At 43.7% G+C, this 26,621-nt stretch overlaps 1 protein-coding gene across 2 annotated transcripts in view; it reads left to right on the top strand.

Moving 5' to 3' along the window:
• Nalf1 (NALCN channel auxiliary factor 1) overlaps positions 1–26,621 on the top strand; it is a 558,523-nt gene that overhangs the window by 103,471 nt on the left and 428,431 nt on the right. The gene's annotated exons all lie outside the window — the stretch shown is intronic.

Here is a 26,621-nt window from a genome sequence, read left to right on the forward strand (position 1 = left end):
TGTCTTTCCTTTGTGCCATTTCTGATGCTGTGCCCTCAGTACCGAGTATCATTATTTGCAACCCAGACTTTTGGATTAGTCTTCTACAAATACTTCACAACCCCCTTCCTAATTGTAATAAATATGATGTAATTGAAAAGTTATTTTTTAAGTCACATTCTGATTATGTCACTTTCCTAGACAGTGTTATGGCTCCCTGAGGTTCATAAGGAGCAATAAAATTTCATGGACAGACACGGCACACTCCACATCTGTCCTCACAGGCCATTTGCAGGCCCTCCTCTTACTGATCCTCCTCGCAGAGCCTGTGGTACAGTCAGACAAAGTACTTATTGTGTTCTGGGTACAAATTTTTCTTCTTTAAGTGCCATCTGTTAGTCAGCTTTCTGTGACTGTAACAAAAGCCTAGGATGACCAACTTATAAAGACAAATGGTTTATTTTGGCTTACAAGTTTAGAGGTTCCAGCCCAAGATCAAGTGACACCATTGCTGTGGGCCTGAGTTGAGGCAGAATATCATGGTGGGACAAGATCAATACCTCGTGGCCTGGATGGAGAAGGGAGGATCGAGATGTGACCAGCTCCCATATCCCTGCTTCAAGGGCGCACCCCAATGACAAAGCTCCACTTCCTTAAGGTTCTGCCATCTGCCAGTGGTGCCACCCTGAGGAACAAGATTTTAACACCTGGGATTTGGAAAATGCCAAGACTCTCATTATTGCACTGCCTGCCTTCGATGCTCTGGAGATGCTCCCTCCCCTGAATGTGCATAGGCTTCATCAGCACATCAAGATGCTTCTTCCCTTTACTCTTTCCCAGAGCCATTGCTGCAGGCCTTTTCCTAAAGCAGTGAAGTTCCTTGTTACATGTGGGTTCCCTCCGAAGCTACGACTAAAGCAACGTTTGGGGACAAGTAACTATTTTGGAGTTGATCTTAGGAAGAATCATGGGTAGATACGATGGGGCCAGACTGGGGAGGAAGTACGTTAATGAGCAGGTTTATGCTCTGTGAAATTGAGACTCAATCCCTTTGGGAATCTCTAAGTGACCTTCAAGAGTGCACCTGAAGGGAAGAAGCTAGGGTATTTACGTGTTGAGTGCTCTGTGGCACTGGCGGAGGGCCACCGGCTGTTAAATGGACTTCCCAGGTCTGCCGGCTGGCCAGTGAAGACAGACACATCAGGCAGCCAGAGAAAGTGCCCAGGTAGACAGGCACTTGGGATGCCGGTTATGTGTGTGCAAGGAGGAAGTGGGAGCAGGATATGGTTGGAAGTGTCTTCTGGACCTTTTCACTGCAAATCCTCAAGGGCTTTTCTCTACAACCTCTGTAATGTGTGTAATTCCAGCATGGCCCATTCACTCATTTGCTCATTACTTTCAAACTCATGGCTGTTTAGGGGCCCAGCCGTCTGCTAGGAGTTGTGAATCCACCCATGAGTAAGATGGACATAGCACCTACACAGTGAGCCTTCACTCCAGGGATCACTGAAGGGAATATACAGAGCATGACGGAAGGATGCCCAGTCTAGGCAAAGCAGTTGGTGTATGGGAAGTGATGATCCAGGTAAGACCTGTACAAAATCAGTGTGAATCCAAAGGACAGTGACCATCCATAAGTGGGAACGGGAAGCATGAGGCCTGTCCAAGGAACTCCCAAAGTGAGTTCCCTGTGACATGCTGAGGGAGGGAAGAACAAATCCAGTCAATCCATCATGCTGGCTCCTGGAAACATGGTGCACCATTTCTTTTGAAGACAGATCCTTGAGTCATAAAAATTGTATGCCAGGTATCTCTGGTGACAACTCCAAGTTTGAATTTATTGTTATTGTTATCAGCTGCCATTACCAAGACTGATCCTCTGTGGTGGCAAGGTTAAGAGATATTTCTTGTATCCTGCTGGGTCTCATAGCTACCTGTGTCCATAATTTTCCAGGAACTTTTGTTTTTAATTTTCACTCATAAAGTAAACTAGCCTATGTTCCAGACCATGAATCCTGTCGCTCTTGACTAACCTTTGTCCTTAAGACATTCCATGCACCAAAGTAACTTCAACATATTCTCATCCATTGCTTCTAATTATGCTGAGTCGTAACCTCTCTCTTTCAAGTCCATGTAGCCCTACACCAGACAATTCCAAGTAGATAGCCCACCAGTTCCTATAAGCAGTGATTCAGAAGTTAACTCATAAGCTCTAAAAGGACTCTGGTACTGTCGCAAGATGATTCTGTACCTGACTGAGGTACCATCACTTCTCAGTGATTCAGGTGGAAATATCTGTTGTCATTCTAGATTTTTCATCTTTTCTCATTCCTATCATAGTACCCACACCCTAAGACCTTTTCAAGTTGTTTCTTTTCATTAATTTTCATAGAATGCTAATTCTAGAATGTTCTTGTTCAAAATCATTAAGGCTTTCCCAACTAAGTTGGTTAAAAATTCCCAATAGCCTCCATTCATGGCCTTTAAATCCAACTTCTACTTCCTTCCACAATCCCACTTCCCTTTTCCTCTTCCATGGATCATTCATCGGCTAACTCAGACTCTTCATTAAGTACTCACAAGTCTAGTCTTGCCTGTGCACTTCTTCCTATGGGAAATGCATCTGTTTAGTTTCTGTTTCTGTGTGTTCCTGTTCCTTCGGTTCCTTCGGAGGGCCCATCTTCCGCAGGATGTGGATTGTGTCTCTTGGGAAGGAATATCTGGTTCCCGCATCTTCTCCCAGTGGGTTTTTCTGGCCAGCATGCCTGGCTAGTTGGCTTCCCACCACCTTCATCTCTTCTAAATCCACAAATTCAACCGAGGAGACAACCACCCTCTGCTCTCACAAATATTCAATAGACGACATTTTGCTCAGAGGTTTGAGTCTTGACTTAGAGAGTTGGTTATCAAGGGTAAACATGATCTAGACATCCAGGTGAACCACCAGGTAGAGACAACTGCTGAATTTCCATGTAGAGAGGCTGTTACACGATCCATTTAAACAAAACTGCCTCCTAACACTTGACTTGAGCCTGAAAATAGTACCCACGGACGAATAGGAGATAAGGAGTCAGGAGCGGACGAGGAAGGAAATGCCTGGAGATCTGCCTTAGTGCACTGCACTTTTGGGATATTGTAAACAGAGGAGTGTGTGCCTACAGCTAAAGTCAGGAATCCAAGCCACGTTGAGGACAGGCAGTTCTGCCGCATGATTGAGAAAGGAGACAGCAGGTAGGATTCCATGTGGCTGCTTTCTTAAAAACAAATATATCATAGGCGATGTACGTGAGGCGCTTTCCACTTATTATCACATATGTCACATGTATTAGGTATATGGGTTCAATTTAATAGGTTGCCTCCACAAAAGACAGTAAATCAGGTAAGGAAGGTACTCAATAGATGTTTTCTTATCAACAACGAAAATATTTATCTTCCTTTGTGTCTTCACTTTACCCACAAAACAATACACAAATGATATAAAGATCATTTCATTGATCAATGTATGCTTTTTCAAATAATTCTTCTAGGATAGGCTGATTTTTAAAGTAAGTGTGAAACAATTTTTATTTGTTTGTTATTTAAAAAACCAATATTCAAGGAAATTAACAATGGCTAGTAGAGTTTTCCTGTGAACAAAGTGAGTATGTTCAGCAATATCTGGGAGTAACCTAGGTCACTCACAATTGTGTTGTGGGAAAATGGATTAGATTAATACGTAAATATTTTAAACTTTCCAATTACATGTATTTATTTTATTATATCTTATATGAGCCTAAAGACAGTGATTTCCAGGTATTCAGTATAAATTACATATAATTCTGGAATTCACTTAGCACCACAGCAAAATGTGAATCTTGAAATATTATATCAAATATACCACAAAGGAATCATCTTTTTTGGTGGGGGGCAGTGGTTGAACTCAGGGGCACTCAACCACTGAGACACATCCCCAGTCCTATTTTGTGTTTTATTTAGAGTCAGAGTCTCATGGAGTTGCTTAGCGCCTTGCCTTTACTGAGGCTGGCTTTGAACTCATGATCCTCCTGCCTCAGTCTCCCAAGTCACTGGGATCACAGGTGTGTGCCATCACAACAGCACAAACAAATCATTTTAATACCAACTTTGTCTTGTTCCATTATAACTGCAAACTGTTACTCACAGTAAAAAGGAAAACCGTGTTACACCTGGTATACAATAGGACCACAGTAATGGATGGATGGACAGATGGATGGACGGATGAATACAGGGCTCATCATCACCCCAGCTCTTGAATTTAATGTCATTTGAAGATACTTTTTTATCACCTTCATTTCCCCCACCCTTTAGCCCATAGAAATAGTTCCCCCCTCTCTTACTATATAATTATTATAATTAGCAGTGCTCTACCCATTTGGCAAGCCATGTGGGGCCAGGGATGCATGCAGAATGTTTGTCTACTTAAAAGAATTTTCCTGTGAACAAAGTGAGTATGTTCAGCAATATCTGGGAGTAACCTAGGTCACTCACAATTGTGTTGTGGGAAAATGGATAAGATTAATACGTAAATATTTTAAACTTTCCAATTACATGTATTTATTTTATTATATCTTATATGAGCCTAAAGACAGTGATTTCCAAGTATTCAGTATAAATTACATATAATTCATTTTTAAGTATGTAATAAAAGTCGTGCAAAGTATATTTTCAGTTTTGCTGGTTTGAATGCACTGTAGACTAAAGTTCTCTCAGGTCCTGATAAAGGGTACCCTTTACTGTGTATGAACAGGGTGGCAGAGTTGCACCAGTGGAATGATGTGTGGGGGCCCAGTCGACACCACATGTTCCTGATGATTCAGTGAGTTCAATATCAGCAGGTGAGACCATGTGTCCAGGGGATCAATTTGAGCACATATGCTCTTTGATTATGAATTTTAACTTGCTTTTCTTTGTCAGTAGTATACAGCTCTTTTGAAAGAGAGTCTTGACTTCATTTCCACTGCCTTCTTATGAGGCAATGTTGGAGTTTTGGGGAAGCTTCTCGGAGCCTGCCGCTTCTCACAGGCTTCCTTATGTTCTCAAGCCGCCTGTTATCTGACCCACCTTGACTATTAGGAGAGTGAGGAAGTGTTTGGGGATGAGGGAATGGGGAGGAACAGGGTGAAAAGGCAAAGTGCAGTCCTGTGCTCAAGCTCCTAGGAGGCTGATGCAGATGGTGGACAAGTGCAAAAACAGATGCTGTCCATCAAGGTCACAGGTCTACAGAATGCTTGAGAGTCAACTAGAACAGGAAGCAGGGACTCCCATCCCAGGCAAACTCCTCATATGAAGGAGCAAGTAGCACATGGAGAACTTTCTAGAAATTGTTTTCAGTTCCCTTTTTTGGTGACAAGATATCAATGAACTATGTGTGTGTTACTTTGAATGAGGATTTTCAGAAATCTCACCTAGCTTTTCTTAGAAACGCATAAGTGAGACAGATAAGTAACTAAAGCTGACAAGTTAATTTCTTCGCTTTCCATGGTAAAATAATGCTGATTGCAGAGACTTGTGTTTTTAATACGTTAGTGCTATGTCCTCATATCACACTGACTGAACTACACTTGTTGTTACTACTGTGTTTATTACTGAGGAAGGCTTGTGTTTTCTGACCTCATGTTTTAATATTTTCCTGCCCAAAGTCTGACATAGACACATCTTAGTTCTTCAGAAAGTCTGTTCTGACTCTCTGTTGAAAGGAAGAAGGAAACTGTTTCTTTGCTTTAGGCATACAAAATCGCAGACAGCAGGGAACTCTATGAAGTGATGGATCATTACAGTAATCATGTATAACTGATGTGCTCATGCAAAATTCAAACAGAGATCTACTGGTCATTAGGATGTTTGCTTCTACTGGAGTTCCTTTAGTTCCTCAGGAAACTATTAATGCAAAATTTAGAATTCTGTTTTGGCTCTTTATTTCAGGAATCAGAAAAAATTGAGGGGTAAGATAAAGTGATGATAAAATAGAAAATATGTAGGGTTAATGAGTGTGGGACATGATCACCTACCATTATCAAAGTCATGTGAGTCGTAGTAAGAGTGGTCTTCCAATTCCCCCATTAATTTGTTTTGAAAATCAATTGATTTAAAAGGAGACTATCTGTTGCTATTTAAGATTCAGTGACTTGGAATTCTGCATCATTTTGAGATGTCGATTAAATCTATTTCAAAAATAAGTTGGCTTACAAGCTCATGAATATTCATCACTTTTGACCTAGGTTTTTCCACTTACTGTTAGCTGCAATACAGACACAACAAACTGTTAACAGTGGTTTCATGAAATGATGAATAATAATCATAAAAAACTGGAAATTACACAATGGCTAATAAAAGGATGTGTGCCATACTCCTTTGCAGCTTCTAACAACGTCATTTACAAAGACTTCATATTGATTCAATGTTCAGAATCAAAGAAAAGCCAGTGGTTCTCAGCTGGCTTTCAAATTAGTTGAGCAGATAAAACACAGGGTTATAATTCATGGAAATATGTGTAATTAGAAATGCAGATCTGCTCCAATGGCTGGCAGGCCATTAGGATTTCCTCCCTGTGTGGGAATCCCGTGCCAAGTTAGTCTAGGAAAAACTATGTCATGATGGGATGGTGGAGCTGCTTCCGTTTCGTTTTGTGTTAAGGTTTGGAGAAGGCTGCTGGCCTCTGCTTTGGTCTTTCCTCCTCAGCCTCTGGTTTTCTCCTGCTTTGGTGCCTCTTTGTACCCCAAATCAGCCCTAGGTCTTTGACTCCTGGCTTTTTCCACAGCTTGTTAACTAAAAGCAGTAACTGTAGACGACTAGAATTTATAGGCAGCAGGACTGAGAGACCATTTAAAACCCTTGCGTTTGAATCTGAGAGCACCGAGTTGAGGAGCAGCGGGGAGGAGGAGCTGGGCAGGGTGCCTCAGCCTTTGGCATTCCCCAGAGCTGACAGTGCTGCTTCCTGACCAAGCGTTGGGAGCACACAGGAGTGAGGAGGTTTGCTGCTTATTTGTGCTGATTTATTCCCGCCTGCTGACCTGCAGCATCTTACTTTCTGGAAAACCTACTGATAGCAGCAGCAACCAGGGCACAATCAACCTGGGAGAACAGTTCAGCAAGCAGACTCCAGCAAGGAGGCCCACAGCACGCCTGAGGGCCCTGCTGCCACCTGCCACCACTGCCACACCCGTGCCCACGTTTCCTCCAGGCACAGCATACCCGCCAGGTGTGCATGCTGACATACGTGTGCATGTAGTGTGTGTGTGTGTGTGTGTGTGTGTGTGTGTGTGTGTGTGTGTCCTGGGGCGACTGTCAGAGATTCTTTGCTCTTCTGCTGTACTCGTTCAAGGCATGTCGTGAAAACCTTGATCCAGTGTCTGCAAGCGTGTTTATTGTCCCAGACCTTGGGTTCCTGATTGTCTCCTAAGGAATGCAAATTAACATAAAATAACTCAGTCAAGATAAAAGGAGAGAAGTGGCAAGAGGGCACGCAGGTCAAAGGAGAAAGTCACTGACAACACTTGCCAGCTCCTCAGGAACGCATGCTGCCCGTCCTCAGGCAGGACGTGCTGAGCGTGTTACCTGCCGGGCAGGTGGTGTAGTCCGCAGGTATCCAGGATGGTTACCTTTCTGCCTTCTCCCTATACCAGGAAGAAACTGTGGGTAGCGGAAGCTGGACGAGAGCTGCCTCCTCTATCTGCTAATGGTGCACATTGGGTTCTAGATGTGAAGATGTGCTCTTTCTAAAAAGCCATCAGGTCTTCCAGTCAGAACTGATATGGTGGTCCTGGCTTCTACCGGGTGGGCTTGAAGCACTGGAGCTATCACACTTTTCCCTCCTTGCCACTCAGCCATCTCCTAAGTAACCTAAGAGGGAAGAGCAAGTCATCATTTGTGCATTCGGATGGGGAGTTGAGAGGTGAGGTTTTCTGATTTTGTAGTACCTTCCTGGATAAAGAGCTAGGCAACACTCTAAAGCCAGCAGAATCAAGCAAGCTGCAAAACTAAATACTGGCTGAAAACATTTGGCCATTCTCTACAAATTAATTATTTTATTCATCCAACCATGTTGTGTTCCCAATCGCTTGGAATTTAGAAATTTCCATTCTTGAGTCTGCCACAAAGCCATGCTGGCTGCGGTTGTCATATGTCAAGTGAAAACTTGACAAAACCAACACCCTTTATTAGGCTCTTCCTCCCGTTGGACTCTGAAGAGAATATGTGGCTGGGTTGCTGCCTCCACCTGGGGCCTGTGCAGTTGAGCCGCCTCGTCGTGGGTGTTCTGGGCTCTGGGCCCACAAGGTTTCTGGTGGAAAACTCCTCACGATGGGAAGCTTCCCACGCCACAGCTCTACATTTGCTCCCAGCAGTGAGTTTTTGACTCCACAGACTGGCAGAGGGTGTGGAGCTCACCTGTTGCCTCGCTTTCACTGAGACGGGAGGGTTGACAGGAACTTCTGAAGTTTGGACTGGAGCGTAGAGAAGGAGGAACAGAGGCCGCCATGGTGGCGCAGACTCTAGTGTAGTGTTGTTTATGTCACCTTCTGCAGACAGCAGTACAGCGTGAGGGCAGATCGTCATCTGAGCTGCCAATGTCATCTTACTTCATCTTCACTAGGGGCCTCATCATCTATATCTTATGAATGAGAAAGCTCAGCCTCCAACCCTCTAAAAAAAAAAATCCTGGGATTTGACACTGCATCTTCCCACACCGAAGCTTGTTTCTGTCATACCACGGACTTGGCTGAGTACCACAGCTGGCAGTTAAGAACTGCTGTAAGGACGGTGGGTAGGGCCGTGGGTACTGCAGAGGGAAGCAAACCCGTTTCACGACCAGCATCCAGCTCTCAGCTCCTTCCCGAATTCCACTGTGGAGCTTTTTTAAGGAAGGAAATTGATGGAGTTTCTCCATCATAGTGCAATATCATAGATGCCCCTTCTGATGCTCTTCTAGGCTAGTGATGGGCTTCCACAGTGACGGACACTGCTGCAAGAATTGATGTGATTAAGTGTCGTGGTGCCAAGACCAGACTCCTCTTCAAATATCAGCTCATCCTTGCTCAACTCTTCTGGGAGGGAGATACACACAGACTGTACCCTCAGGACAAACACTGGCTTCCTGCCATCTCTAAAGGTAGCTGAGCAAGTTAAGCTTCACTAAGGGACCCAGTGGCTTTTAATGCCGTGATATTTCTAGTAGATTATTTTTTTGTCATTGATTTATTTTCATTTTGTAGATCAGGAATAAAAATAACTTGTTTCATATTAATCTAATACAAACATCCCTGTTTTAGTCTAATAGTAATATTTACCTTTTATTTTTGGGAAAAAAAAACCCTAATAGATATATGTCACTATTTGCATGTTTTTGATTTTTAAAGGCACATCTAGGTAAACTATTGTTGCAAGCTGTTGAAATCTTCCATGTGATCAAACTTTTGGCATTGCCTTTAGAAATTCATCTGGAAGACAAAATAGCCATGCTGTAGGTTGTGACTGAACAGAAGCCTTCGCAATGGGCAGAGTATGAATTTGCAGTTGATTTGGTGACCCAGGGGGACCCACAGTAGGACAGACATGTTCTACAGAGGGAAACAGAATGAAAGAGTTTAACCACCTTCTGCTGTGGTCTCTGAGCCTCTGACTTCATGCTCGGTCCCAAGCTGATGGAAACTAGATAGTTCAAGAACTTGGTGTAAGGCATGATGCCTAAGGGATTAATGCACCTGGTATAGGAAATCCTATTAACATGACGAACTGTCTGATATTTCTAGAAAATTCTAGTGAAAATTCTTCTAATTTATATATCCCTTTTCTTTTTCATGGGGATGGTTTCCCTCCTGACTTTCCACAATAATCCATGTATTTGGCGTAATGTATTTGTGGTGTCCTATTCCTTACCGGATGTCCTTCTCTGAATTCTTTAAAAAGCAGTTAACTTGGGGAAATCCAGTTTCTTCTGGATGCTGTGCACACCTCTCAGGAGGAAGGAGGAAGCACAGCTCTGAAATCAGGACCCGCTGCACACGTTGTTCTCCGGGCTTGCATGTTTTCTGTAATGGATCTGTATGACTTTCATGCCTGTTTCCCATGGCAACAAAGTCAGTAAAATATAAGAGAAAGCTTGGACTCTCACGATTGAGAAAAGTGGTTAGAATAAAAAGGTCCCGGAAGGCACAGGTCTGCTGTCTTGAGCCCCATGTAAGTCCAGGGGAAGCTCAGCTGCCTTCCTTCTCACGGAGTCTGTGTCCTGGATACTGTTGAGGAGCCATGTGACCAACTTCAGAGGAAATGAGAAAGTGGCCCTGTTCCTGCGTGGTGGGGACAGGGCTGCAGCCCTCGCACACACAGGACTGGGCACCCAGCTCAGTCAGGGAAGGCGACTGCTTCTGGTGGGAGGGTCCGGCTTTGGTCTGAACATTCTTTTCCCGTGAGCAGGGTGTTCAGAGCACTCAGCAGGTGGAGACGGTGCTCTGTGTACTCGAACGCCAGGCAGACCCGGGGTCAGCTGGAGTTGGAGTCACTGCACATCAACCGCGGCGTCGTGTGCAGTGTGTGCTGCACACGGTGCACACATTGTTTGTGCATGGGTATTTAGGGTCTGTAGTACCGCTGACGTGGTGCAATGTTGGAAATCCTGTGAAGGGAATCCAGAAAGGCCGGCCGTGAAGACAGGGAAGGTCGGGCGTCGCTACTGTTCCCAGGTCTGAGAGTCACAGATGGAAATGCGGTGGTGACACAAGGCTTTGGTGGGGCAGGAGGTCTAAGGCACTGCCCAGCAGTGGCCCGAAGGCTTCCTGGATCTTCTTTTCCCGGCCGTTTTCCTTATCATGCCAACTTCACATCCTAGACATTGCCAGCCTCACAACCTCGCGGCGGCCTAAGTGACTGATCACACCCTCCAGTCCCCTTTCTTAGGTCTAGAGCCCGAGGCGGGATAGAAGGAAGGCCACGGTTGAGAGGGAGTCGTGGGCTTCCTGCTCTGTTCACTCAGCGGTGACCTTTCCTCCACAGGGACAACCCACACCGGCTCCGTGGGGATGCAGGACCCCACACCTGTGTGCAAAGGCTCCCTCCGCTGCTTGTTCCCGGCAGGCGGGTGGGCGCACTGATTCCGGAGGGAGACCACAGCACGGCCGCAGTGGCTCCCAGCCCCGGACCCGCAGCTTCGGCGGGGGCAGGAGTTCCATGCGCCCCCAGCGCCTCCCCACCGGGCCTCCTCCAAAGGTCACACCAGCCCTTAGTGACTGTCTGAGGCTTGCTTGCCTCTGAAACCGAGGATTCCCGTGCCCCTCCAACCCCAAAGGGCCTGCTGCGTTGCTCCTGCACGTCGCTGACCCCCGTTTTACACCGGATTACCTACCTACTGAATTACACTCAGGGTTCACTAAACGGTCTCTTCTTTCCAACATGTCTTCCTGACTTTAGGCAATAAGATCAGGTCTCCCCAAAGCATCAAAGAAATAATGCACATTTTACTGAAAACCTCAATGAAAGTGAATTCTGTGCGATATTTTATAAACTATTTCTGAGACGTCAATAGATGAGTACAATGTCTTCTGGTTTTGATTTCCCTTAAATCAAGAACTAGATTGTAATGCTAGAGATTATTGCTTTCAACTGTAACCAATAAAGCAAATCCATAAACACGGAAGTATTCATAAGTATTAATTCCAAGTTTCAAGTTCCGTTTATTTTTTTGAAAAATACAATATCAGTTCTCACAAAAGCCATAATAATTCAGGAATGGGGTGTAGCTCCATGGTACTTGTTTAGCATGTGTAAGGTCTCTGGGTTCAAGGCTTGGCATTTCAAAAAGTAAAAGAAATGTAAAAATGCAAGAACCAGAGTCCTATTTAATTTCCGTATTAAGGAAGCTGTAACTAGGTCCTTAGGTCAGAGAGTGTTAACTGGGCCTGACTGCCACTGTGATATACCAAATACAAGAAATACATTCATGTGTCCTCCACATCGTCAGCACTCTGAAATCACTGTGCTTAATGCAAAGTAGTAATAGTGGGGAGAGGATCCCTGACAGTCTCTGCATGCAGAAGCCCACTTACAGAGATGCCCTCTCATCTTCCAATAGACAGTGACCTTTCCTGTCTGCAGAGAAATTTACTAGCAGACTTTCAATATAGGAGCTGAGGGACTACTTTATTGGCAATCAATAGGAAGGAATTTTGTCATATTGGCCAAAAGTTTGTAGATTGAAGAAACAGAGCATATTTTTGCCAGCATTGCTTGGAGTAGAAGGTGTTCAAATAGTCATGAATGCCTCGGGTCCCTGAGTCATCTCTCTAAGCCTGTGTGCTCTGGAGTCTGTTAGAGACTGAGGGTCCAAAGGCGGCTGCCCAGTCTGGAGTGGTTCCTTTATTTAAAACCATTTTTATAATTAAAAATGCAATAATACTTAGTATTTCAAAATCATCTTTGTACATTCTGTGCGAGCTATAGAGGACCATTTTTTTAAAAAGTTTCGTCTATCTACGTTGATTCTGAGGTTTGAGAGTATTTCCCTGCATTTGTGAGGAACATTTTAACAGGCATCTCTTGTGGATTGTGGAGAAGCTTGCCTGTTGGACATTTCATAAGAAACTGGACAGACATTTATTTATGGGTGTGATAAATATCAACCCATTATATACAATGTGGTATATATTTACACACAGTATAACTTGCATTTGTATAATGTATTTTATAATGTATATAAAACTACAACCATGCATTACATATTATATAGTGTTTATCAGATATGTTATTTTAAAAATGTATACCTGTAATACATATTGAATTACAGTAACTGAGATTAGTAATTAATTGTTAGGTGATAATTACATAATTTAATTTAATTTGACTTAAAATATAATGCCCTCATGTTGCCATGGTCAGGGACCTCAGCAGCCTTTGTAGGTGACAATTGCAGAAATCCATTTGTAAAGCATCCCTTGATTTGCGGAAGAAAACTCCATAAAATAGACAATTGCATATTTGTAGTACCTTTCTGGCAATCCCTGCCCACCCTCTCATGGAAAGCTTCTTTTTGTCAGCTGGTGCTATTTTCCAAGTGTTGACTGAAATCCGTTCTTGCTAGGGCATTTTTATTCCAGTGAAGAACTCTGAGGGCCTCTTACTGGTACGGCTGTGGTGGCTTCTGACAGCTGGGCCTTCCCTGTTCTCCAGGTGTGGTTTGCACAGGGGTGTGGCTGTGTGCTCTCCCTCATGTGTATGTGCTTACAGTCTGTGAGCAGGCACTTCAAAGGCACTGTGTTTCAGCATCTTATCTCTGGAAAATGGTAAAACACAATGAATTGATAACTCAATTAACTTTGTCCGAAACAGCAGAGAAACTGGTTGAGATCAGTCAATTTCATGGAATAGAACTTAATTTCATATAAATACAATTGACTTTATTTTTTAAAAGCCCCTGTATGAACCTTTCTATTTTCTATAATTTAAGCACACAAAATTAAGATTTATTTATTTAAAGTAAATATGCATCCTCCTTCCTGCATATGATAAATCACACATTCTGTTTGCAGCATGTAGCTATGGCGATTGAACCAAGGGGTTGAGTGTAATTAACTGTAACTTGATTGCACACACATTAGTCTAGTTAGCATTATTAAAGATAACTGTTGTGGTTTTTGGAACACCCAACATCAAATATCTATAAATGATATATAGATATAGAGACATATAGGTATCCTTAATTGTTCTTTTTCCTCAATGATAAAGAAAGTCACTGATTTCAGAAATACTTGGGCATTGCACAATTTAACTGACTTTGACATGTTGGTGCAGGTGTGGTAGGAGAGACACGGTGTCATGATTAGCGTCATTGCCTACTTGTCTATATGAAGGATGTTATCATCCTATCAGAACAGTGATTGAGATTTCTTCAGTTTTGAATTTGAGGAGTTATTATTAAGATTTTATTTTAGAGCCCTAAGATAGGACATCAGAAGAATAATGCATGCCAGATGTATTATTGCTCTACATGGCATGTATCACTGGAAATGAGGACTTGAAATCTTTTTGTGTAAACCTGATTCTAACCAGCCCTAACTCTGACCTGCAGGCAGGAAGTGAGTCTGTGTGTGCTTAGGATGGTTACCTGTATCTCTGCGAACTAAAGGTACTCACGAGGAGAACCTGCCTGGGAGAGACAGTGCTTTGACAAAGAGTAGGGATAATAAAGATTGCCCTAAAATGCAAAGTAGATAACACTTAGTATTCTTTAAATTAACCAACTCAGTAACTAGCTATTTCTCCTAAGCACGTGTACTACAGAGGAGAGAAAGTCCCGGGAGCGTTGGCTGACAGGAACCATGGGATGATGAAAGATGAGTGCTTGAGTTCAGAAGTGTGCTGCACTGTGAGAGCCCTGGCTCTGCTCCTTGGTCTGTCTTCTGTGGAGTTAAGAGAGTGGGAACATTTTGCAGGGTGTGAAATGGTAGCAGGTGCCCCCCTGAATAGCAGGAACATGCATCTGGGGCTAGTGGGGGGCAGGAAGGGGGAATCCCACCCGAGTTCCATTAGGGCTGTTTCACTTTCAGTTCAACCTAATCTAGGATGCCACCTTTCAGACAGAAACCTTAGAAAATTCTAGCATCTTCTATTTTGGAAATGTAGAAAACATGACTTTTTGTTTTCTGGTTCACTCAGTGACTCAAAGAAGTCATTTCCTGTCTTGTGTGTGCTCTGCCCGTGCTTCACCGTGCAGTGAGGACCTGCCAAGCTCACGGGCTGACGGTCCCTGTTTTGGTGGTGTTCCTAGGGCCTTCTCACACAGCTGTCAATTCTGGTCACACACAGCTGTGTGTTTCAATGAGAAGAGAGATTTTGTCTATTTTACCTGCTACATATTGGGCATCCAGTAATTATTTGCTGAGTGAATAAAAGGCTGTGATGTTTTAAATGTTTCAAACCAAGTATAAAAGTTTCCATACTGAAGTTGGGGGACAAAGAAGGTAGAAGAGAAGCTGACAGGACGAGTCAGCATAGTCTGGGCCCCGCACACCGAGGAGCGGGACGTGGCTGTGTCGGTGGGGGGGCCTGGGCAGGAGTCTCCCCTAAAGACTCCAGGGGATCAGTGTGTCCAGTGCCCCTAGGATCCTGAACCTACTGGGCGCGTCAGATACCAGGAAGAACCTGTACTCCCTTCAAGGTTCGAAATCTGACTGTTTTTATCATTTTAATTTGTCTTAACTCTTACCTGCCACCTGGTTATGTGTTACTGGTTTTGACTGATAGTCTACCCACCTTCAAAAGAAGTTTCAAGATGATTATATGGAAGCTGTTAGGTGAGAGTCAGGTGCAACCTGGCCCGTTATAGCTGCCTGCATCCCCAACAGCTCCCGATGCAAGGCCAGGTGTGCAGGAGGGACACAGGTCTCCTCGAGGTGGTGTTTCCATCTTCCAGAACTTTTGAGCATCTTTCTTTCCAGATTGGAAGTCATTTCTAAGATACAAGGAATATAATATTTATATATCAAAGAACTTACAGAAAATGGAAGTGTGGATTTTTTTTTTCTTTGCTAGTAAGACTCTGAATTTTCAGGGTCCACAGGGCATTTACACATCCAAAAATCGAATTATAGGACAAATGATATGCATACCCATTCTGCCTTGATGTTATACCTCACCGTAGGCCCCAGAGTAACTGGGCCGACCATGGACTGAAGCACGGAAACCTCTGCAGCCGTGAGCCAGGATAAACATTCCCTCTTTAAGAAATAAAAATGATGTATAGAACATTTGGTGACCACAGAACAAACAGGCTCCCCAGTTCTGGGACACTGTACAGCAGCAGCCCAGGAATCACACACCCCGTTTCCCATTTAGTATCCTCTTGGGACCCGGCCCAGTGACCTCAGGATATGAACGAAGGCAACAGTGATCAAGGTTACTGCATGAAAAGGTCCAGATATGGGGGAGTTCTAACTAGAGGGTGTTCAATATTGCTTTTCAGATTGAGGGTTTGTGACAGACACACGGAGGACAAATTCTGAGGGCCTCTTTCAGTCCACACCAGGCCAGTGCCTGGAGCTGCCGAATGCAGTCAAGCCCTGCACAGAGGCCAAGCTGGGGCCGAAATCCATCCGGCTGTCATAGTCTGAGCCCAGGGGACCTAGGGCTTCCAGCACAATTGTTGAGACTTAAAACCCTGCAGTGGCTTTTGATCGCTTACATTTTACAGGTGAAACTGAAAGTTGGTTTTATCAGAACTGTGTTTTCTAAGCTAGATTTAAAGAGTTTTAAAATTTCTCTTTTTCTCTGACTTTTAATTTAGGTCAATGTCAGCATGTGATTCCACCTGAAGGTCTCTATTTCTTGACATGGTGTCTGCTTCGTTTTGATCTTATAATTCTCTTAAAACCCAAAGGTGTGTGTGTATGGGGAGCCTCAGTGGTGACTAGCCAGAGCACGGGGATGAGCAGCTTGCAAAAGACCTCAGTCGAGGAAATTCACACTATTCATGAAACTGTGGTAGGATCACATTGCAATCTTCAGCTGCCAGCTCACCAGGCTGCCTGTGCTCTGCAGTTTCTGGTCCTGCAGGAGAGAACAGGGAGAATCAGGAACATTCTGGTACATTCTGCTTGACACCATTAGGATTAGGATGATTACAAGAAGTGCGGCTGGAGAATCCGCCCAGCATCCAGCACTTCCGGGGACTTGGGAGTGGGACTCTGCTGGAGAAGCAGTAGGGCACATCCCAGGAGGAGCCCTGGCAGGGGAAAGCCCTTCACAGGGCATGGAGGAGCCTGCAGGCCACTCGCTGTGCTTTCCACCACACCGAGAGAAAGGACGCGGGATTTGCACCACACTGTGGAGAGAGCTGGAACATGCTTTTTTTTTTTTTTTTTTTTTTCAAGAACATATAGAACTTGGAATTTTTTTATCTGCTCTATTTGAAATGCAGTCTGGCATTGGAAATTAAGAGGTCTGTGGATAGCAACCCAGTCTTCCTGCACTGCTTACTCCTCTGGTGCCACTGCTTGTTTGCACCCCATTCTGGAAGGACTGTCCCTGTAGAGGACAGAATTTTCTCTGGACAAGGTGCTGGGGGAGATGCCACAGGGCCAGCTCACTTCTTGACGTGACTGGCAGCAACAGAAGTATCTGCAAGGTCACCTTGGCTTTATACAGTGTTTTCTAAGAACCTAGATTATTTTCACATGCATTAACTTTATTTAACAAAAGCTAGTTCATGATTTAAATATCGTCCTTCATACTTCAAAATTTGAAGCTATATGTATTTTATTATGTGTCATTTTATATACATTAAGATTCAATGGCAATATAGATTTGATAGCATTCATGTTGACCTCAGAGTATATAATGCATTTCACAAATTCCCATGAGACAGTACAGAAAAAAATGTGTTGGGTTATTCTCTCTTTATGGAATAAAAAATATGCAGACGTGCAGCCTTCAGTGTGAACAGATGTGATCCAACCTGTGTTTACCCAGAAGGCAGGGTAATCACTACCCTCAGCTCAGCGTGGTTGTGCTCTAAAGTGATCTGTCATTAGAAGGACATGGATTACAACTGCAGTGCAGGCAGGTGGGTAATGCTTGTGAAAATGACCTGCCCTCTGATTCCCCAGCTAGGCTCCTTCTGTCATTTGATTTAACTCATGTCCTTCTGCAGTCACTCACGTAGTCACAGGCAGAACCTGGAAATTCAATTCAACAGGTGTCCCTGGACTCTGAATGCTTCCCACGTACTAAGCTGGGAACTGTGGCCACTGTAACATTGAGTTGTGCACACTGTTGTCTTCAAGGAGAGTTAATAGAGCAGAGAAGTCATTTACAGGCCTGTAAAGATTTTGAAATGTGTTGCTTGTCTGCGTAGAGAGTGAAGAGGAAGCAGGGTGCCCAACCAACTTGTCTTCAAGTGCAGAGTTCCTCTCCCATATCAGTCATGGCCCCACAGAACTGAGAATGAGACTGGGAGGGAAAATGAATCAGGAAATCAGTGAATGTCTTCAGCATGGATCATGGATGACAGCTTGGCAGTGAGGAAAGGAGGAAAATAAGGTGCACCCCCGGGGAATGTTCCCCGGTTTGTTCCGTGGGTGCTTGAGTGCTTGAGAGTTCTCTGTCTCAAATGCAAAGATTCCCCTGAGCTCTGTGCCTTTCAGCACTCTCTTATCCTTGGTAACAGCTCCAGCTAAGATGTGCCCATGGGTCTGACGCCTTGGAGAAGTCTGCCTGGTCATGAAGGGGGTGATCTGAGAATTAAGGTTGCCCCTAAGAGGGACAGGAGAGCATTTGAATTGCTAACATAGACACCCTAAATCTCGTGCCCTAAGTTTCCTCTTTATCTTCCCAGAGTACCCATTCCATGCCTTGAACTTGGCAACTTTGATGAGGCAAAGTGAGAGGAAAGAGCTAGCATGCTGTGTCCTTTGCAGTGACTTTATGTCCTATTCTGTTCACTTCCTTCTCTCCAGAGTGACATGTATAATCACAGGAAGAAAATTCCAAGCACCCGCAGACATCCTTGTATCCCCATCTTCTGAGAGTTTGTTGTAAGGTTTTAGAAACTTCAAAGAAGGTTCCTCATGACTCACCCATCATAATTTTTCTCTGAACTCTTTTGATTGTGGTGTACAACATGCTTGCTGTGCGTGGTCCCTGGTGGTCACATTTGGCAAAGCACTGCTCTTTGTAGAAGGACCTGTTAATTTGTTCTCTATTTCCTAACATGGATCATGTGTACAGAAACCACACCTGAGGGACGACACGATAGACGTAGTCCCTGGTTCTTGGAATTAAATGTAGGAGAAAAACAATATGGGTATATATCTGTCTATAGCAAACTCCTTCTTATCTATTGAAATCGATAAGCAGAACATAAATGAACAGGAGAGATAATGCTCTGTTCAAATGGAGGAGTGGTCCAATCTGCTGGGGAAGGGGTGACTTTGGGCCAGTCTCTGGGGCACAGAAGCTGGGAAGGGAGACCAGTGAGGGTCCAGGAGGAGAGCTTACAATGCTGGGCTTCACACAAATGAACTCCTCTGTGTCCCTGTGATCTGCAATAAATGGGGTGTTTGCCACAGAAAGGACTCTTCCCATTAAAATCCATAACAGTAGAACCAAAATGTGCCAGACGCTTCAGAGGTTCTCTCTTCCGGCAATCTCCTCACAGGGTGGGGTCCACTTAAATCTGGAGAGTAGGAGGGACACCTGTGAGGCCTCACTGGTAGCGTCCAGAGCTTCTGACTCCAGATGCGAGACCTTTCCTTCTGCCCTGCTCTCTCTCTGCATTTTCCTTTTTAACCTTTCTGCATGATTGTTTAAGAACCCTTCTCCCTGGTAGTCCGCACAGCATTCTTCGCACCATGCAATGGTTTTTCAAGGTTGAGATCTTCTTTCTTATCTCGCAGGATTATATTTTGCACTGGAAAGGGAGAGGGTAGCGGAACATGATGTCCCTCTCCCCTCTCCTTAATGTCAGGCACAGAAGATCCCTGATGAAATGTAAACCACGTGTTTCCCGGGCTGGATAGTTTCAGCTCGCTGTGTTATCATTTTCTGCATGCTATGTTGTTCACTGAATATACCCAGAACTGAGTTGCTAAGCTCGGGAAGACTGTGGCAACACACATTGAGGACACCCACCTAGACGGCCCACTGCTCGGTATGTAAAGTGACCTCTGATGACAGATGACATCCCTTCATCTACCATCACCTCATCTGTGGACGTAGGTAGGGACAGTGCCTGCCTGGGGAGCTGACTGCAGAGGTCATGGCCGCTCATAGGATGCAGTGGACAAGCCACGAGTGTCTGCCCTTGTCATTGAATGTGGGGGTTGAGTATCTTCAATACAGAAATGGCCTTAGAGGAGTTTGGAGAGGAAAAGCACCACGTAATCAAATAATAACGGAATAATATCCAGCGATGTTTCTGAGCTCTGACCGAGTAAATCCATTCATTTGTGTTCATTTCCCTCAAAGGATAATCAGCATGTGATCTGTTCTACCTTATCAAGGGACAGGGGACCTAGAAGAATGTAACTGGATTCTCATGACGCATCTAGGAGAGTTCATTCTAGGGAACATTCGAAGCTGCCTGCGGCTACTGGGCTTGTGTGTGGACATGGTCTGACCAGCAGATCGGGTCAGCAGTGTTCTCTGGGGCTGCAGCAACTCCTGGGGTGGGCTATCCTGCTTCCCCCGGCCAGGTCCACCTGGTGGACACAGCCCATCTGCAGGTGGACGGGCGTGCAGCTCCGTGGACCTTCGGTCTCAGTGTCTGGGCTGCTTGTGGTGAGCAAAGTCAGCTTCTGTCTTTGATAGCATACAAGAGAAGGCCTTCTGAATGTAAGGAATCAAACCAGTGCAGCTGTTACGAGGCACCGATTTGAAAAGCCTTTGTAGAGCGTCTGCTGAAAGACAGGCCTGCACCTTTCCATACAAGCCTTTCACACTACGTGACATTTCGGTGCTCTCCGATTTTCTCAGCCTTCTAGCACATGCCACCGTGAAATTACAAGCAAAGCAGCCCACCATCTGGCCAGACTCTCTGCTGCCTGACGTGAGGCCCGGGCTGCAGAAGACGCTCTGCGGTTTCCATCTCTGCTGCATTGCCCTCTGCTGTCTCTTCTACCTTTTTAATCAAATCTTGAAAAAAGAACCTTCGAAACCCATTTCTATTGTTCCTAAGGCCTCCCGTGTCATCCTGGATCTCAGCTTAATTCGGAAGCTAGACTTGGTTTGTTCTGAAGGTTCACATCTAACACGGCTCTCAGGCTGTGTGTTGCCCGGGCCTCTGTTTTATTGCTGTTATTGCTGTCTTCTGTTTTGGGTTCATTCCTTCCTGTTTTTAAATCTTTTTGGGGAATGTCACTGTTTGTTGATATCTTTTCTAGGCATTAGAAATTCCCCACGTTCACACATAAACATTCACGTTTAATGGAGTCACAGGTTCATTGGACAATTTGTGTAGTTCCTTGTTGCCAAATTGGGGGTACAGTTCATAGTGTTGAGTGTTTATTTTATGGCCACAATGTAACTTGACTAAGTTAAGTAAGATAAAAATTCAGAGATTTGTAACTATATTTTGGTATTTTGGGGTGGAAGAAATTCATATAATTAGGGTCTCATACGTTGGGGCTTTGGGTGCAATGTTGGGTAGTTCACACGATGCCATTTCACTAGCTCTGAAACAATCTCAAGCTGCCTCCTTGCAAGACCTTCCTATTGTGTGCAGCAGCCTTTACATACCACCTTCGTTAGGAATTATCTGTTTTTACTCCCATTAATTAGCAATAAAAACATGATCAAGGGCTGGGGAGATAGCTCAGTTGGTAAAGTGCTTGCCTTACAAGCACAGGCCTTGGGTTCAATCCCCAGCACCGCAAAATAAATAAATAAATAAAATAAAATAAAATAAAATAAAATAAAATAAAAAACATGATCAATAGCTACAAGAAGAACACTCTTTCACCTGTCTCCTTTTTATTTATGTAGGAAGTAGTATTTAGGAGTAGTGTGGAAAATGCTATTTGAAATTCCTGCTAGATACCCTATGGTTTTTCAGACGTTAATATACTGTCTTTACAAGAGGTTTTCACATGAAGGCTTAGGGGCCATGGATGTCCCTAAGGTGGTAGGCAGGTGATATACCTAATTGCTTTCTCTTTCATGAATATGCACACTTCACATTAGGATAATAGTACCATAAAAGACGGAGCACCATGGACTTGGTGGTCTCATAGAATAACACATAGTCCAAGTCCACACACATTCCCAGAGCATCTCATGGAGGGAGGATGCTCCTTGGGTCCTTGTATAATACATAGTCCAATCGGGCAGACATTGCTGGAACATCCAATGGAAGAAGAACACTCTTTCAGTCCATTTGGGTGGCACGGTGGCATGCACAGCACAGCCTGTTCCTCTGGTTGCTCATGACGTAGTGGTCTTCAAGCATGGATTCAGGTGGCACACAACACATTCCAGGAGAAGAGGGAGGAGTGAAGAAAGTGCAAACAAATGCTACTCAGGGTGTCTTCCTAAAGTGATCACTAACATCTGGCTCATATCATTCTCAAGCAAATAAGATCCAAAGAGCTATAACAACTAGGAAAATCTTCTGCAAATCCTTCTAACCATGAGATATTCCAAAAAAGAAATAGCCATATTGCTTTTCATAGAGTGCTATTGATGCCTTGTGTGAACATTCCAACTTCATGCACTATAAATCAAGTTTGGGTTCTCTACAAGAAGCTCACAATGACTGATGCTGTCAACAGATGTCCTTTGCATGCAAGGCCAGGGCCTGCTCTATTGACCAAACAATTGAGTCCCAACAAAGTTGTCATACCGGAACATCACCAAGCCAATACTGAGGATTTCACAGACATTTATGAACCCCCTTTGGTAGGGTTACATATAAACTAAGTGGAAGGAGTTGATGAGAAAAAATATAGCCGTTGTTCATTTTCTGATGATAACACTCCAACTGTATCATCATGAAAACAGGATTCATGAAAGGAACATTTTTGATATTTTAAATGGCAAATAATGGAAGAGGGAAAATGAAAAAAATGAGAAATATTTTGTGATGCTCCAAAACCCACCACCTTAGCAGTAGCCCACCGAGCCTGCATTGTCCAAAACAGTTAACCATCAACCATGTTTGACTATTTAATTTCAATTTAAATTAATTAAATTAACATTGAATAAAGTTAAACTTTTATTTTCTCTGGGACCTAGCCACATTTCAAGTACTGAAGGCTGTGCACAGTTAGTGGCTTCCTTGTGATATGGCGCAGGTACTGAGAACTTCTGTTGCTGCAGAAAGTTCTCTTGCACAATACCATCCGTAAGCTCATTGTGGGTAGAGTCATAGGTTTTCATTGCTTAAGAGATTAAATAATGACATTTTTGTTGAGTGGTTAGTTGGTGAGTTGAAAGGCTTAGTTGGAACCTTCCTGTCTCCTGGGGATTCTTTCTGGGCTTTGAAAAGTCTCCATTGTTGGTTAAATGTAAGTACTAGCCATGATTATGATGGGTGTAGGTGGTAGTGACCATGGTGGTATCTGATGGTGAGGCCTGAGTGAAAGTGTCTTTCCACGGATGAGCCAATCTGGGGCCTAGACCTTTCCCGTCTGATGGGCAATGGGAATGGATGCCTGTGGGTTTGGCATGTCTGCTTGTAGATGCACCTGCATATCCTCACCCTGAGTCCCTCCCAATCATTTCCAACATCTGGCTAAAGTATCTGTTAGAAACATTCTAACAGATGCAGTTAGAGCCAAGGAATAGACCTTGGAGGTGTGGAAATGTGCCATGGTATACTGCCAACAACCGGTTTAGAACGTCATCCTGTAATTGTGATTCTTTGTTGTTTGGGGAAAGGCTTTTCGAGTGTTAGTTTGGGCTTCCTCAAATTTCAGAATTTCTGAAATCCGTATGCATGCTGAGAATATTGAAGAAACGTAGTCGATGACTGTGGAAACAGATTGTGCAATGGACTAATTGATAAGCCAGGATTTCAAGACAATTTGGCTCCTGAAGATGCATTTTCTCAGAGACTACCTCTTTAGGGTAGCAATTCAGATAGTCTACATTCCAGAACAAGTTCACCTGTGACACACATGTGTGGCTACTCAGCATTCAGCATGTCCTGAAGGCGCTGAGACTCCTGGGCTCTGGACCCCAGTGGAGAGACTCCAGCCCTCTCCATTCTCAGGACAGGGCTCAGTTTGCCTGGTCAGCTGAGAGCCCGCTCAGCACCATGGACAGCACCAGGCACGTAGGTACTCGGTGCTGAGGCTCTCCTGTGCTGCATGAACATGCCCTCCAGTGGCTGATTTATGTGGCAGTATACACAAACACATGCCTTGATGCAGTTTGATTGACATCCTAGCCCAAATATAAGTGATAGTAAGTGGAAGTAGTATTTATGGGCTCTGTTTTTAATATTTCATAAAGCAAAGGAAATCTTCAATAAAGTTGGAAAGAGATAATCTTAAGAATTACAGGGTTTTTGAATTTGGGTTATTTTGGGCCTTAAATTATCCATGGGAGTATTTTATTGTAGTGTTATTTGGTTTTAATATGCAGGTTATTTTATGTTGCTCTACAAGCTGTTTATTATGAATCTGATGAAAATAAATGGAAAAGTGTTAAAATTAAGACTTTAAAATGCAGAAGAAAAGGGGAAGGTATAAGATAATTTGTTGGTGGTGAAATTGTGGGAGCAAATTGGTGGTTGAGATTGTTTCAACAACATATTGCTAAATTCTGTCTGTAATGGACTCATGATCTCTCCTGTGATTTCCAAAACTACAGAGAGATTCCTCCTTTAAACTACAGTGACACTTGGCCTATGTCTCTCTTAAGAGGACCCCTTACAGGGGCCATCGTAGTCTCGAAGAAGAGTCACTCTTTCCCCCTGTGAAGAGTCCCCTGGTTTCAAATGTCCTGGAAAAGATGTGAGCAACAGGGTTTCAGCTGTGGGCAGGCTTTTCTCCAGAGGAAGTGTTGTCATGACTTCCAAAGGCCCTTGCTGTTATCTTTTTGTTGTTGTTGTAGTTTTGTTGTTCTAATTAGTTCTATGTGACAGTAGAATGTATTTTGACACCTCATATATAAATGGAGTATAACTTCTCATTCTTCTGGTTGTACATGATGTTGAATCGCACTGGTTGTGTAATCCTATGTGCACATAGGATAATAATGTCTGATTAATTATACTGTCCTTCCTACTCCCACACCCCCTACCCTCCTTTATTTCCCTCTGTTTAATTAAAGTACCTCTATTCTTCCCTAACCAACCCCACCCTTATTGTGAATTAATATCCACATATCAGAGAAAACCTTTGGCCTTTGGTTTTTTGGGATTGGCTTATTTCACGATATTCTCCAGCTCCATTCATTTATCAGAAAATGCCATGATTTTATTCTTCTTTAAGGCTGTTTAATATTCCATTGGGGGTGTGTGTGTGTGTGTGTGTGTGTGTGTGTGTGTATACATATATACTACATTTTCTTTATCCACTCATCTGTTGAAAGGCACCTAGGTTGGCTCCATAGTTAAACCATTGTGCATTGAGCTGCTATAAACACTAATGTGACTGTGTCACTGTAGTATGCTGATTTTAAGTCCTTTGGGTATAAACTGAGGAGTGGGATAACTGGGTCAAATGGTGGTTCCATTCCAGGTTTTCTGAGGCATCTCTGTACTGCTTTCCAGAGTGCTTGCCATCAATTTTCAGTCCCAGGAGCAAAGTATGAGTGAACCTTTTCCCTCACATCCTTGCCAAATTTACTGTTGCTTATATTCTTCATATTTGCCATTCTGACTACAGTGCGATGAAATCTTAGAGCAGTTTTTATTTACTTTTCTCTAATTGCTAGAGATGCTGAACATCTTTTCATATATCTGTTGAGCGATCATATTTATTCTTCTGTGAAGTGTATGTTCAGTTCTTTAGCCACTCTCTTGATAAAAATTTTATACAATCATTTCATAGATAATAAATTAACCATTTATCTTTTCTCTGTTGCTCTTGAGAAAACAAATATGCCTAGTCTCAGAAACGATCGAGGTTACCATAGTTCATTGTGCAAGGAAAACGCGCATTTCCAGCACCAGTGGTCACTGTGTCTTCTGGGCCCAGAAGTCCCAAAGCTGAAATGGTGGAGCATGCAGAGGGCAGAGCGTCAGTAAGAGTTCTCGTTTGTAAGTAAAAGTCACCGCTAATTTAAGGAGATGTAATGAAGAGTGCCGGGCAGCAGGAGACCCGCTGGGAAAGCCAGCTGACTTGGCCAGAGGCTGTGTGCTCTGGAGAGCCATGTCCGTCTGTCTCAGCTGGCCCGGCAGAGACACCGTCCCGTCTCCACAAGCACCAGGACGAACTCCATCCAGAGCACGTTCTGAGCACTCTGTTCTGCTCTGCATCTCTGCCTTCCTCCTCAGTGCAGGAAGTGAGTCCTTGTGTTTGGCCGGAGGGGACAGGTCACAACCCTGTGCCATAGCCGTGGGGCAAGAGGACAAAAGGAGTATCGAGTGTCGTTTCAGTTGTGAGCAGTGGGGTCTTTAGGAGGCAGGACACTTCACCAACGTGAACAGGCGTTCCAGACAGAAGCAAACGAAAATAATGAAAAAGACCTCTTCTACCTAACAGCTAATCAAATCCTTTTATTGCTGGTATTGGATGCATCCTTTTTATGACTTGAGGAAGAAATTAAATTTTTCCAGATTATTAGATTTACTGCAGCCTACAGAAAGGACAAGTGACACACAATAATATGAAAGTCCTTAATATAAAAACTGGAGGGCATAATTTTATCCCCACTTAAGTTAAAAATAAAGGAATTGTATTCAACTGCTAATGGATTAGGGCTATTAAGATAAAATATTTTCTAGTTGATGTTTTACACTAGCAGATAGGAAATTTGAAGGTCAAAGACCTGGGGACCATGGGTGTTTTCATCATGTGGCTAGCCTAGGACATCCACTCATTCTAGAGAATTCTTTCCCTGCCATAGCGAGGACCCAGGGTTACATTCTCTCCATTTACAAAATCATCTTGCTTTTCTGGATAACATTGTTTTGCTTAGGACTGATCCTGCATTCAGGTTAACAAATGAAACAGACTGCATGTAATGCTTAATTTAAA

This window comes from Sciurus carolinensis, chromosome 5, assembly GCF_902686445.1.
Source record: "Sciurus carolinensis chromosome 5, mSciCar1.2, whole genome shotgun sequence".
Lineage (NCBI taxonomy): Eukaryota > Metazoa > Chordata > Mammalia > Rodentia > Sciuridae > Sciurus > Sciurus carolinensis.